At 33.9% G+C, this 7,725-nt stretch overlaps 1 long non-coding RNA gene across 1 annotated transcript; it reads left to right on the plus strand.

The window, feature by feature from the left end:
* Positions 1-2,824: 2,824 nt before the first annotated feature.
* LOC149783180 (uncharacterized) lies at positions 2,825-7,525 on the plus strand. Its single transcript, XR_016413575.1, has 3 exons — positions 2,825-2,981; positions 3,237-3,461; positions 5,423-7,525. It is a non-coding gene; the product is annotated as an uncharacterized LOC149783180 (long non-coding RNA).
* Positions 7,526-7,725: the final 200 nt, after the last annotated feature.

Consider the following 7,725-nt stretch of genomic DNA (forward strand, 5'->3'; position numbering starts at 1 on the left):
AATTAGTACGTTTAAGACTAACTGTGCAACATTTAACAACGTTTTAAACATATGGTCTTATAAAATGTTGAATCAGCATGGCATTGATTTACAGATGGATGTAACTATGTTGAGTTCGGAGATGTGTAAAACTGGAATTTTACGGATAATCTTTTGTGTACTATGCAGCAGCATTCCCAACCCGCAAATAAAGAAGATAAAAACACAAGAAAGAAAATATTTGTTCTCTTGCAAATGTATGTTATTGTGGATTGGATCTTTTTTTAGAAAATCTGCAACATAATGTACTGTTACCATTCAGTCAGAACAGCAATAATGCCACCAAAAACAAAACAGATTTATGTACCCTGGGTAGTCAAACTGTTCTTATGGAACAGCCAAACAGAGGCTATACATTGATATTGTTAGTTTGTTCTCTTTCTCTCTTTCCACAGTCACCTTCTTTATCTTTGTTTCTCTCTCTCTCTCCCGCTCTCTCTCCCTATCTATTTCTGTGTCTCTTTCAGGCTTCCTGTTTGTCATCCCTATCGTCAATCTATTTCAGAGACTACTTCCGATTTTGTTAAAAATCTTTTTACCTGTACAAATGATAAGTTTAAACTTAGTGTATACATTACATACGAATAAAATGACTTCTGAAGTGCTTAATGAATATCAGATATTACAAAGCCTAAATGCTAATACAATCAGACAGTCTGACAGGCTGACAAACACAATGGCAGGACGATTGGTATCAGTTTGTTCCAATAATAGTAAACATTACAGTGTGCTGGTATCTGTTAAGATTTATATCAATACAACTTTGTATCTGCGAAACACAACGAAATGAAAAGAATGAACCAATACCTTGAGAATTTGATTCCTAGTGTTGTTTCATTGTTCACATGTAGCTAATGCATATATGTTTACACTCACAGCATATCTAGAACAGCGTCATAGCTGTTGATAAACACTATACTGAGCATCTATTATATACGTTGATCCATGCCTTCGTCTATTGATGCATACGTTTCTCAAGTGCTTTCACTAAATCCAATCCAATTCAGTTTAATCTAGTTACACATATTATCTGTATTCGTTGACAGACAAGATTATTTATCTTTGGTTGAAAGTGAATGGTTTTGATCTTTTTCATTTAAGGATGATACCTGTTGTTATATCGTATATCGTATATTGCAGTTTGTGTACCTGAGTAAAGAGTCAATGCATCATACATTAGCTTTGTACATAACATTCTCAGTCACGTTGCTGTGTTAAGCGTTTGTAGTCAGATTACTATCTTAATTATTTTCACTCGATCCAAACCATACATTTTCATTATTTTACTCACTTTATCTTCCTACACAAGGACTTTAGTGTACTTTAAAATATGTATTAACCCCTAAAACTAGCAGGTTATCGAATTCCAGTTTTAAGAATAAACATTGTTCTAGGCCTACTCAATAGCATTTGGATTATTAGATTCGAGATAGCAAATATTCCGCACATTTATTATCGGTAAAATTACCGTATGCTTTCCTATTCAATATATCATTAGGGAAACCTAATTTTCTGAAGTAAAGAAGGATTTATACAACGAGATCGTAATGTTGGGCACTCACTGTCTTTTCAGTATCCAAGTCTCTTTTGATTTTAAAGATAATGAAGGCCCATTTGTATGGCAGATAGTTTGGTCAGTAATGCAACATATGGCGAAAAATCGATTCAGATGTATATCTAATAATGAAATGCTATGGAACATTTCAGTACTGCAGTCAGAGCTACATTGTATACACGCCACCAATAAACGACAGAATCTAGATCCTACTGCGTTTGCACATTAAACCATATAAGCAATGCAACATCAGTTAAATTCTAGAAATGAAGCAGAAAGGACAGACAAGATGATTATGCGTACCTAGCTTTTCGAGAGAAGCACTTAAAAATTAAGATTAAAACTTTCATGGAGTGAAACCTTATTCGTAGTAAATGAAAAAGAAATCTGACACTGCAGTAAGTGTATCAAATATTTCAATCAGAAAACTTTAACGATTGGATACAAAATAGATTTTGTAATACAAAGCTTCATATAAACTGATGAAATCTGCAGGTGCGCACAGTAATTTAAACAAGCAAATTTGTATTGTTATTCACGGAAGCATTATGTAACTTTCGTTCTGTTTTATTTTCTCACACCACTTTAACCTGATTTATGAAGTCATAACACCATTACATTTTTAATTACTACGGTAATAGTTTCCCAGGGAGGGAACGTCCTTTATAATTTAATAGAACTTAACCATTCATATTGAAAACATGTATCGTCCTAAATATAAAGTAACGAATTTTCCACCATTAACTTACAGCAGAGTTTTAAGATATTAGTTCATGAATTTTAAATAATTTTACATTTTGATGACCTTGTTATGGGTTTTAGTAGCATTTGAAATCATGAAAAAAAAGTTGCTACAACATTTTACGATGACAAAATGAAAATTGTTATTCTGCGACATTTGAAACTGAAACATATTCATACTTTTCCTGCAATGTCAACAAAGAGAGGTTGATATAAAAGTGCTGTTAAATTATCACTCCACGTGCAATGGCATATAAGAAAGTGCAAAGTTTTTGCATTTGGATAATACTGCCGCCAAAGTAAACACACCTTGTTATTATAACTGAGCGAATGCCTACGTACGAATTGATGTCAGTGTACTTTAGGTATTCATTGTCGACTAACCTACGTAGATATCTTAAAGTTCTACTTGAACTTCAACCCATGTATTACAGGTAAGTGTTAATACAAAAGGCGAGATTATTTTGCTGAACGATGCTATGACGTACACCGTGGGAGATGCGTAGGAATATACCAGGATGTAGAATATCTAATATTCCAGGATATAGAGTGACAGTCAGTGTGTATATAAGGACATGCGTTGCATGTAATTTACAGCAGATCCCTCCTCTCAAAGGATAGACTATTTTGTGCTGCCGATAGAAAGGTAAGACCACATATATATTTTTTGCATTTATTGAGCAAAAGAAATTCAGCAGGAATAATAGTCAAAACAAGTTTCTATTACCATGGTTAGATCAAAGGAATGATGATGATCCGAATTAGAAGATCTTATACTGTGACAGATAGGGAGCACAAAATATATTTCTTGTTTCACAAGAAACGATCACACGAACCTAATGGTGTAAGTAACAATCAATGTGCATTTCTTTATTATATTTCAATACGTTGTCTTTTGTAGGTGAAGGTCCTCATTCGCTTGTACAACTTACACTCGTTCGTGGAACTCTGTTTTTGCCATGGAGAACTGCGCAACCAATCCGGTGAGACAGTGTAATACAATAGAACGTAGTAAAGGATTCGCTGGATATGTTTCTGAGGAGAAGCAGGTTACGGAGATGATCCATCGTTACCACGTTCTGGCCTCCATGCCTTGGCCCTGGCTTGGAAATTAAATATCGAATCCGTAAGTCTGTGTTTATGATAACATCATTAACATATTTCCGAAGGGTAGTAATATTATTTATATTATTTGTAGTAGTAAAAGTCTGGGTTTCAAAACGAATTTTTTTTCGTGTCTCACATGTATCCAAATCTTTATACTGTCACTTCTAGTGACTCAAACTACAGAAATACAGTGGTGGTAATAGTATGTGTAGCATGATGCCACCGTTTGAATAATCTCCTCTATTTGGCCATATCACTATTTAACTGGAGATCTCATATACAGTATTTGCAATTAAGATTTGGGTATGCAATTAGATATTTTAATTAATGGACATATTTAATATTGTTTTAACGGTCTTTTTGAGTTCTCAGTGACATACATTTCAGAATTCGAAATCCATGTAGAAAAGAATATACATAAGACGATAAGCGAAAGTTTGTAGACCCCGTATGAAATGCTCCAGTAACAGTACATTGTAGTGCATAGATTTGCTGACCGTATATATATATATATATATATATTTATATATATATATATATATATATATATATATATATATATATATATATATATATATATATATATATATAATACAAATTATATGGTGAATAAACAATCCTTTCAAGTGCATTGGATCCAGCAAGGGATCACTTGTATCAGGGACTGACTAAGTTCAATGCAATAAACTGACACCGAACAGTGAGAAACTAGTATCTAAGTTGCCTGAGCGCTTTAGACTCTTTAATGAGTCTTTTTCAAAGGCAAGTACAAAACATGGACAGGACAAACGTTTAAAACAGAAAAACGGTTATGTTTGGGAAACATTACAGTGCTGTTTCTACAGGAATACAACCTTTTGACTTTATTATGTTTCAACTAGTTTATTTCAGCTTGTTAATGGTACTGAAAAGTATTTGTATTGTCCTGGAAAGTGATGAGCCATAATGAAATTTGTTATTTGATGTAAATTTATGAAAGAGCAATTTATGTCACGGATATCTAATTGTTATAATAGTCATAGGTTATTAAGAAAATTTATAGAAATATTTAATAGAAAATGTGTCGGATGCAAAAGACAATTTTTTGTGTGCGTGGTTGCTTTTTTCTTGTCTTCTTGGTTTAAACCGCTTGGTATCAATGTTCTTCAGCGGCGTATCCAGTAAAATTCCTTTTCTTTCCTGCTTTGGGAATGCCAGTTCAGGTTGTGGGCAATTGTAATAAGTGTTATATGGCTGAAAGCGTGGCATGGGGAAGACATGTGTTCTACAACCAGGCTTCTCTACAGTTTCTTAGTCATTCAGTCAGATCTATGAAGGTTGATCTTTTGTGTAGCTTTTCAGTTTCTCCGACATACTGAAGGCTGCAGATCTTACATGTGATGAGATAAATCACATTCTCTATGTTGTACGTTTCGATTGAATCATGTATGTTTAATTTTTCTCTAGTCACTGTGCTGGAAGAAGTCCTGGTCTCTATTATATGTTGACAGGTTTTGCAAGTTTCATCGCCACAAGGGGCCGGATTGACTATTTTGGTCTTGATTAGTGATTGGTGTTAGCATCGCCCTGACTAGGATGTCCTTGAGCTTTCTTGGTCTCTGGTTGGCTACTACATGTTTGTTGGGGAGGATTAACGTTAGTGCGTCCGACGATTCCACGATGGGCCAGTTTGTCCCGATGTTTTACCTGCTTTGGGGTTGTCTGGATGGTCAGTCAAGATAAATGGTATCCTATCACCCTTTAACTTCTTTAAATATTGTATTAGGTCACGCGGTTTGTTTGTTTAGCCCTCATAAGCATCTCCGACAATTTTTAAGCTGCAATAGTCCCAGTGGCGGCACAAACATTCCTCAGAAAATGTATTAATTGGGCGGATCACTAGAGTTAAGTTTTGTTGTTTGGCGACGCATTAGTTCCTGCTAGGCTAGAGGTATATCGATATATTTTCATCATTAAAACATGAACTATTTTATTTTTCAGACCATATGAGAAAACAAGGGTCGTTTGTGCTTTCATGAACCATGGATGGAACTTTAGATCACCAAGCAGTTAAGAAACAGTTACGGATACCAATATTCAGCTTTCATAATTGTGAGCATTTGTGACGTCACCACAATAGACCGATGGACGAATATTCACTGTATATAGTTGTTAATTATAAGACACTAATGTTGTATTGATGTTTCAAAGACGCTAGCAATCAGGACAAAATATAATTTCTCTTGCTATGTACATTGATTTATTTTATCCATGTCTTTCTGACATTACACGCTATTGTAAACGCTCGCTACATAATGGAGAAAATAGTATTCCAGAAAATGTTTGGTCAGGTAAAGAAACATAGTCATTAGTCATTCTTATTTTTATCATTGAGAGTGCGTATCCTATTGTAAAAGAAAGAGTTACTTGTAAGCTCAAGTGACCGCAAGGCACAACGAGCTTATATTGGTTCTTTGTCGGTAAGTCGTGAGTTCGTAATTTATATTTCGAGTTTGCCAGCAAAAAATCAATTTTCAAGTGCGTTTATTCAGAGCATTCTGCCATCAAGCCCTATTACATATTTGCTATATTTAGCTTCTCTGTTTATGCACAAATGTTTTGATCGAATAAACAAACGTTTATGTTTTTCAAAAATAGTATGTAGATTTGAGTACTTTAATCCGTATGCGAATCCATTCTATACACGAAATGTGAAGGATATCTGATCAACTAACCTTACATATTCATCCAAAACAGTCTGGTACACATTTGTTGTTTTGAAGTAAGACTAGTCGGTCACTATCGCCGCAAGGAACCGCTACAACTTGAGATATATTTGGAACTCGCCAATACAGCTGTTTGACACCAACATATGCATTAAAGGATCCTTCTTTAAATATCATATGATCTCATAGGTTAAAGGTTGGAGCTAATATGTTCATTGAAATTGAACCCTAGGTAAATAAGGAAGCTGTGCAGTGATATATTCCTGGTTCTGTTAGAGTTACTCTTTGAGATTACTTCTTCGTTATGTGTGGTCTTGTTCCTTTTGTAATAAAAGTATAACATTCACCCATTTTATTTTATAAAACCGTATATTAAAACCTCTCAGTGTATCGATCATTTAACTGATATGGTTACCGTTGCTAAAAGTAAAAGAAGCATTTAAACAACATCTCAACACCGACTATTTATAGAAAATATAAGGTATTTCGGATTTGTTCAAACCATGTCGATTCCTCGTCAGAAATGGCGGCAGTTAGTAAAACTAGAACAGCATTAACACGTTTAGTGAATCAGAATGTACGAAATACATTTGCACGAAATCTAATAAACATAACAGTGATATCGATGTTTCAGTTAATTAAAATTTCGATAATGTGGAATAAGATAGGGCTAATGTCACTAACTATATAATTGTTTACCTAAATTTGACAAACCACTGTTTGAAGGGAAATAAAGGCATTCATTAAGCCAATGAAGCAGACATAAAATATACTTACACATGTATATACGTTTTTAAATACACACACTAAGGGAAAGATATACATAGATACATGCTTATAGAGATACATACAAACATACGGTCAGTCATGTCATTTAATACAGAAAGGACCTATTATTGCCATTTGAATCATTTTTCCATTTGTGGTTCTTCAGTGTGTCAAGATAGTTTCGTATCATTGCTTAGACGTATCAATCGCACTCAGGAGGAATACTTATCGCAATAATCTCAAACATAGTCCTATCCATCAATACCAATCATTGATTTACTGTTTCAAAGTTACTGTCAATCACGTAATTATAGATCCAAGATTTACTTACATTTTTTTATGATGAAGAGCGTCAGACAAATGTTCAAAAAGGCCAGTATCATATTAAGCTAAATATATTTAATTATGATATTTATGTAGACAAAACTATATGACAATATTTAGTTTAAGAAATTTTGTTTTGCAAATGCCTTAGTTGACGTAGTATTTTGCTTCTTTTTGTTTTTCACGTTGCTTCTGTGTTTTACACGTTCTTGTACTACTGTGAAACTGATTTTCATGCTTTAATCTCTGTTGAAGAAGAAATAAAGTCAAACAGTCAATCATCAAATACCGATGTTTATGTTATATTGACGTTATATTGTAGATCCTAATCTGTCTGATATTGATAAGAACAATATACTTTAATTGTCATTGTTTAAAAACAATTCTAACAAATGAATGTAGCCTTATCATCTTTACACGTATAACCCAACACACTACGGTTAACGTTCATGCCAATATCAAGCGCGGCGGGTTTATCTAAGAGCT

This window comes from Sinohyriopsis cumingii, chromosome 14, assembly GCF_028554795.1.
Source record: "Sinohyriopsis cumingii isolate HCF-2022 chromosome 14, ASM2855479v2, whole genome shotgun sequence".
NCBI classification, from domain to species: domain Eukaryota; kingdom Metazoa; phylum Mollusca; class Bivalvia; order Unionida; family Unionidae; genus Sinohyriopsis; species Sinohyriopsis cumingii.